Consider the following 8,012-nt stretch of genomic DNA (forward strand, 5'->3'; position numbering starts at 1 on the left):
AAACTCATTTACATTTTAATTTTGTGTTAAAATTGAACATTATGTATTATTATGTACAACTGTATTGATCATTTACATAACCATGACATCTATTCTAATGCCCAATTATAGCAGTAAAAGCAGGCTGTGTAGTTCACATGGACATAAGATTTGGGAAAATAAAATAAATCCTGTTCTCGATGCAAAAGACTGTAATTTTTTTAATGATATTTGTGATATTTTTCTAATAAAGGGACTGATGAGATGACCTTTAAGTTTATTCAGCTTCGACGTCTGGGCTGAGACCTTCTTCCTGTTTCCGGCGTGACGATCGAATCTGTCCCAAAAATACCTCTCAATGCGCCCTTGCGGACTCGCACTAAGGGCCCTATAGGTCTGCACTACATGACGTCACCGAAGTGTGGACTCTGAGGAAGTGTGCCATTTGGGACAGGGCCCTATTTGCCAAATGCTTTTCTTTGTCGGTTTGCCAAATGCTTTTCTTTATCCATTTGTCAATCGAGTTAAAAAATGCCATTGGACAGTACACAACCAATCACCTTTCACCTGTCTCCCACTTGTAAATGTAACACGCACTGTCATTGGACAGTTAGAGAGACCATACGTCATTAGTGGGAGTTTGAAGACGGGTTCGAGGTGAGCGACGCAAAAATGGCAGGTGAATCTGAATGTTTTCAGAGGGATTGCGGATGATTTGTTGTCTTTAGCTGATTTCTGCGGGAGAAATTCTCCTCTCGATTATCATTTTATATATAGAAGAGTTTCACAGTTGAGGGAAGACGTTGCAAACGCAACGATTTAAATTTTACGCAGCGTTTATTAATATACATTGTTTTTTTCAATCCAAAAACTGTTTTTTGGGGGGTATATTTTGTGTTACCCAGTTGCTGGGTCAGAGGTAACAACTCAGCGGTTGGGTTATTTATCGCAGGCTTTTTGCGCCATCCAATTGGATGAATACTTCTGTAGAATACAGGTTTGTGTATAATTTATTTGATCTATAAAATGGTAACTGTGTAATAATTTCATTTTATGCAAAGCAACATACAGGGACGTTAGCAGTTAGCAGATGAAGTTAGCAGTTCCCCCACCAAACACGATTACAGCTCCGGCACGAGAACCAGCGCTGTTACGGTGGAAACGCTATAACAGAGACTGGTCGATTGCACTTGAAATACTTCTAAATGTTTCATTTTTACTTCTGATGTTTGTTTAAATGTAGGCAATATCGTATAGTCTACATATTAAAGACTATAAAATATGCTACACTGTAAAATATCATTTGGTTGTGTGGAATATTTTACAAAAGTTTAGAGTATTTAAGATAATCTTTAGAGACTAATTCATGAATGAAGTATAAAAAAAAAGATAAAAAAAGGGTTGTTTTTAACCCGGTGACCGTGATTTCACCAAATAGTACTAACTTCCAAGTAGTTCTAATGTGGAACAACATTCCAATCAACCAATCAGATTTGAGGGATAGGTTTACAGTTAATGTCATAGGCGTACAACAAGGGTTAGGGGCTTATACACCATTCTTATTCACCTATGATTTCCCTCTGATTTTACGTATAAGTTATGGGTAGGGTTAGGTTTAGCGGTAGGGATAGGGTTAAGACAGGAATGTCGCCGCAGGATCGACAATGTTTATGTACTTGTCAAAATCACAGTGACCTTTTAACCCAGCGTTTTTTAAAGTGTAGGTTATGGTTAATTCATGTTTGTTCATAGTACAATTATTAAAAATGTATTAGTAAATGTAGAAATTAAAGGTATAACTTGTAAAATTAAAGATGTAACTTTTTGATAGTTTAAAACTAAAAAATAATTTAAATAATGAGTCAATACATCATCAATCTTTCCAAAACGTGTTTTGTCTTACCCTGGTTCACTATGGTAAGCCTATTATAAGTGTTTATATTTAAGGCCTGTCAGGATGGTTTTTGCGGTAAATTGTGTAAATGCGCTATTCACTCCTGTGTGTGTCTCATCATATCCGTACACAGAGAAAAGTTGCTCCAGCTACTTTGACGTGTATATGGTGTGAGCGGGGCAGAGGTTAGTTGGTTGTCACAATGAACTAGAAAGATTGACATGGATCAGCTAAATCTCCAACCTCCGGGTAATCATCTGTTTTAAACAAACGCTGAACAGAGGAGAGTCTGCTGGGAAACAGAGAACACACAGAGCTCGTAATAAAACCAGAATCAACATTGGCTTGGCTTTTTGGAGATGGCGAGGACTGAGGGATTTGAAAAGTTGTGAAAGTGATGCGAGATGCGTTTGTAACTCAACAGGTGAGTAAGGCATATTATAGAACAGATGAATTGCCATATGTAGCTCTCTAACAGAGTGCATTATAAAGCATTATCTATTGTGAAGGGTCATATTCATCCGCACAGTCGCGCAGAGCGCAAGCACAACCAAAACAAAGACAAAGACAATGTTCTTCTGCAAAATGCATGCAATTTCATTTTTGAACTGCTAGAGGGCCAATAGTTACATTGTATACCTTTAACATGAACCTAGATTAATAAATGATCATTGACTGATGTTTGATAAAAACATAATGGCTGTAAACACAATTCTAAAAATATACCATACATACACAGTTAAGAAAAAGACACACAGTCCAGCTGATTTTAAGCAATTACAACCCTGAACAAGCTAACTTAAACAACTAAATCACTATGCTTAAAGACATGTCACACAACCTTGAGCAACAGTTCAAGCTGTGCTGACCTTGAATGACTCCAAAAGGACAAATCACCTCCATTTCATGCCACTTGACCTCTTAGGATAATGGTCTGGGTTCTTCCAGCAAGTGTGCACTTGCAGTTCAGCAAATGTTTTTCATTCAAAGTGGCTTACAGTGCACTAATTACAGGAACCAACTCTCTGAAGTACCATGATTTAAGGGTTAAGTGTTAGGCTCAAGGGCACCAAAAGCGACAGGAATGAATTGTAATCTAAGTGGCCCTACACAGTTTGACTCACTGACTCTAAGTCACTGTTTAACATCCCATTCCGGTCAGCAGTGATGCCATAGAAGAACCATTCTTGGTTCCCCAAAGAACCTTTCAGTGAACAGTTCTTAAAGAACCACTTTTTTCTTACTGCGAAGAACATTTTAATAATCTCAAGAACCTTTTTCCACTATAAAGAACATTTCATGCACTTGAAAGGTTCCATTGATGTTAAAGGTTCTTCATTGAACGATCAATGCCAATGAACAACCTTTATTTTTAAGCATGTAGTTGCTGCTTCAGTCCTATAAGAAGATTGATGTACCATTGTTTGATTTTTTTTTCACCACATGAGTGTTTTACTTTGGTGTAATCCATTTCACATAAACCTAAACTGTGGCTGGTCGCTTATAAGTCTGTCAGACAGTCTTGGTGAGAACAAGCTGCCTTGAGGGGGCCTTATGCCGTTAGTCTTTAGGCTACATGAGACTATACTGAGCTACCAGCAGGCCATATTTATTTAGTCCTGGTGGGGAGGAAAGGGACTCTTGTCTTTTATTTGTGTAGCCACCAGGATACAGTATAAGAAGTCTTTAATTTCCCAGATGGGCAATGTGTTTGCATTAAATATATAAAAAAATGACAATGCAAAATGAAAAACAAATAAAATCCAATTCCAAGGCCAATGTCCTAGATTAAATAGTAATGGAAAGTAAGGAAAGCTGTGCCACTTTTTACTTAAATTGTCCTCTAGGCAAGAGTAATGAGATATAATAATATTTCAGGATATGTGTCCTCAACTAAAACCATCTATATCAAAGTGACAGAAATAATAGTCATACAAAAATAAACACTAATTTACTAATGTCCAATGTCATTTTAACTCTTTCCCCAGCAGCGTTGCAGTTGCCAGCCAAAGCCAGTATTTGTTTTACATTTTCACAAAATGTTAATGGCCCCAAGAATATTTTGTTGTATGTATATCTAAACATAAAATATATCATAAGACAGAACAGACCAACTCAGTTTTATATTATCTTAATGCATTCTTTTTTTATCAACACTTGAATGTGTGTAAGTTTCATTAAAAAAAAAAACATTTTGAGCAAAAAGCTGAGAAACGCATTTTTGTCAAAGACTACATTCAGATCGGATCATTCAGAACAATGATAAAAAATAAACAGAGATGGAGTAGATTGAGCTTCCAAAGCTTCACAGTCCTATAGCTTGTCACATTATGTTCGGCCTAGTTTCATTATCATGGACTTTTAGTTTGTTTTCATGTTCATCATGTGTTCCTGTGTTTCGGTAAGTCAATATGTGTCAGCTGTGTTCTATTAACCATCCTCATTTGTGTTTGCTATACAAGTTGGTCCCTCACGTTCATTCTCTGTCCGATCACCGTTGTGTATAAGTGTGTGTTAGCCTGTTTACCTGTCTTCTGGATTATTATTAAAACATTGTATTGGAAATTATCTTCTTCTTCGCCTGCCTTCCTGCAACCCGTGACGGATGATGCCCAATATGGACGAACGGGCAAAGTTTATCGTCCAGGCTCAGAGCCATGATTTCTTTTCTTTTGTCAAGAATTTTCTTTGTTTGGCCGTCACCAACTCTCTGGACGACAAAACACTGAAGACCTTGTTCTGGATCGGGGCAACCTTCCACCATCCTATCGACCTCCCAGACACCACAGATCTGCACTGGAAGGAGACCATCATCAGGTGTCTGTAGAGCGTCGTGCCCCGATCCAGAGCACTGCCAGACCCAGAGCCCGTTTCACAACCGCGGAGAAGTCACGTGAGCCCCCCGCAGACCTGAGCAGGGGTGTGAGCCCGAGACACCAGCGGCCGAGGGAACTGAGAAGGAGGACTGACTGATAGACTTCGACGGGGACTTGTCAACTCCCACCCTATCCCACCCGCTATCTGAATCATCTGTATTACTCAAAGAGAACTGTGAATAAATTTTTGCTTTATCCAGTGTGTGAACTGTGTCATGATTACCTTTGCTCTCTCAAGTCTTGTTTCATCGGCAGCACCACAGATCTCAGCCAGTCCTCCAGTCCCATGCTTGCAGCCCTGCGCCGTCTCCGGGAGTCCCTGCATTGACGTTGAGCCGCAGGTCCTATCCTGGAGGATCCTTCTGCTCCGTCTCCAGCCTCGGATCTCTTTACTCCATCTCGGCCCCCCGACCTGTCGGCTCCGTCTTGGCTCCTCCGACCTTCGGCTCCACCAGAGACCCGCAGTCTAGTGGCTCCTCCAGATTCCCTCGTCCCACCGGCTCCCCCTTAGTCAGTTGTCACAACACGTTTTGGCCACGGACTTGCGGTCCATCCGTTGCGCTTCGTCTCTCCACCACTTTGGCTGTAGCAGATTCCTCCTTCCCGTCGGCATCGCCTCTGTCCTCACTCACACCGGCTCCACCTCAGCCCTCTGGCTCCAACTACTGCGCTCGTCGCCGCGACATTGCCTGGGTCTCCTGCACCAGCAATGTCGCTCCACTCCCTCGACCGGTCTGCACCTGCGGATCCACCGGCTCGGTCTCCGTCGGTCGTCCCCCAGTTGTCATCAGCCTCGTCACCATCTGGACTCCTCCCTCTCTCGAGTCCGCCGAGGTCCGTCGGCACTGGGGAGCTCTGGGTCTGTGCTTCGCGGACCATCTCCACCTTCACTGCCAAGGGATAGTCGTCCTCCCATCACCAGCCCTGTCTTCTGGATTATCATTAAAACATTGTATTGGAAATAATCTTCGTCTTCGTCTGCCTTCCTGCAACCCACTGTGACATAGCTATTCCTGGGTCAACATTTTTTCGGTAACATTAGGCAGTTTTGATTTATATGCTGTTTAATGTTGATGATCGCGTTATTTTACATATGCATCTGCTTACATATAACGCTTGTTTCTGCTTCTTCTTCACCAGTGTTTTGATCTGGAGATTCTGTACTTTTTCAGAAGATGTGTAATAGTGCCCCCTACCATATAAAAGTGAAAACACGGAAAGCCGGAAAATTCCGTCAATGGAGTTGAAAAAGTTAGTCTTATTTTGCTGCACATTCTCATTTTCATAAAGGAAAAGGTTTAATATTCAGAATATTTGAATGTAGTGAACTGATTTTCAAAAAAATTTGTAGCAGTCTTTATTTTCAGTTTATGAAGGCAAATCTTACTGTTGCTATCATTATTGCTGACCTGCCATTTAAAAAAAAAAAACTTTTTTTTATTAATCACTGAACCTCTACAGCAATATATGCGGCACCCTTTCTAAGTATATGATCAAGAGACAAATATTTTGTACACTACCGATCAAAATATCGGGCTAAGTGAGAATTCATAATGTTTTTGAAACTCTCTTGCTGCATTTATTTGATGAAAAATACAGCAGTACCACATAGCAGATCTAGGCAGGTGGTGCTGGGGAGGCGGAGGGCTAGAATACGAATTTGTAGAGCATGCAGAGACAGTGTATTCATTTGGATGTATATTGGTTACAAAGGGAATTGACAATGAATACGTGAAATCGATCAGCTGAAAACGTTGTATGGAATGAACCAATCAGAACACGAATATAGTTTAATGGCTGAACAATTCATTAAATTCTTTCAAAAATATAAAATAGTCAATCTTACTGATTCCAAACTTTTGAACGGACACCCCAATCTCCCCTATATTAACAATAAAGGATTAATAAATAAACTGTTCATCCACAATCCATCATTGACGTAGCCTAATGTTAGACAACTAAAATAGTACAATATAAAACTAGAGAAGGTCGGCTAAGACTAAATGATAGCTGATGATTTGAGTAACTCAATAACTAAAGCAACAAACGAGAGGGAAATCCTCCATGGAAAAAGTTCAGGCGATCCATTAAAACAGCCTGTTCCTTCCAAGACACAAATGTAAGGGACTGTGGAGTGACACAGCTTAAGAATACTCTCCCTTTTCATTTTGTTCTAGAATCGCTGAAAAGGTCAGAACGAATGCAATACAAGAACGCTTCACCACAGTCCAGTTAACATTAAAAATCCTGCTCTTCAAAAAAGAACAATCTCTGGCTTCACTTCATAACAAATCAGTTGATCCAGTTCACAAAAATGATCCTTTTTTTAAGTTTGACTCACTGACTCCAAGTCAATGATTATACTTGAGATTAAAAGCTTTAGAAGCTTGAAAGCATTAGTACCCAACTATTCTAACTACATGGAAAAGAGCAACCACTATATTACTCAAAATATCTTCTTTTGTGTCATATGGGTTTGGAACAACATGAGGGTGTCATTTTCATTCAAGGACAAAAGTTTTAGATTTAAAGTCTAATAAAACATAAATGCGAGAGCTCAAGCACTTCTATTGCTGTACAATGTCTATTGTCTTTTCTTCTGAAAATCTGTCAGCATACTTTTGGTTTTGGAAGCCCTGAGCTGAAGGACGGACCAGTCACTGCACTTACAAACCCATTCAAAAGCAAGTCTGGTTTTCCTTTCATCATGCTAAAGGGGACAGAAAATTGAAAACAGGACTTTTTTTGCTCTTTTTAAATATAAGTCCGAAGACCATGTAGACCTATGATTATATCCATGCAAAAACTAATTTCTACACAGACTATTTTGTGAAATAAATCTGCAAAAACATCCCGTTTAGAAATCTTTGTGGCTGTGGCGTTATTTTGTAGTCACATTTACAACAGCTAGTCTAAAGAACTAATGTGTGAACTACGCTGGGATTAGCTAATCGTAATAACAGAGGTCATTTACATCCAGAGGTCTTAAAGGTACAGTAGGAAATTGTGTTCTTATAAACTATTGCTAACTCAAACTTTCTGGGGAAATATTTTTAGATAAAAACTGAAAGAGTTGGCGGAAGCTTAGTGATGGTGACTTTGAAGTCGAGCGACAGTGGTGTAGTTCGTTTATAGCCTACCTTTAGCTTTCACTTCTGGTGTGTGCATTTAGGCTTCAAAATTCATAAAAGTTGTGTTCATCTGTGATATTTATCCTGATTGACAAAACGTGTAGTATCATAAACTTTTGTTGATCACAGATC

General features: G+C 39.6%; 1 protein-coding gene across 2 annotated transcripts in view; it reads right to left on the bottom strand.

The window, feature by feature from the left end:
• Positions 1-8,012, bottom strand: part of slc2a4rg (SLC2A4 regulator) — a 64,748-nt gene that overhangs the window by 19,546 nt on the left and 37,190 nt on the right. The window lies entirely within an intron of this gene.

This window comes from Siphateles boraxobius, unplaced genomic scaffold (assembly GCF_051911475.1).
Source record: "Siphateles boraxobius isolate OS27281-9 unplaced genomic scaffold, OSU_SipBor_1 68, whole genome shotgun sequence".
Classification (NCBI taxonomy): Eukaryota; Metazoa; Chordata; class Actinopteri; order Cypriniformes; family Leuciscidae; genus Siphateles; species Siphateles boraxobius.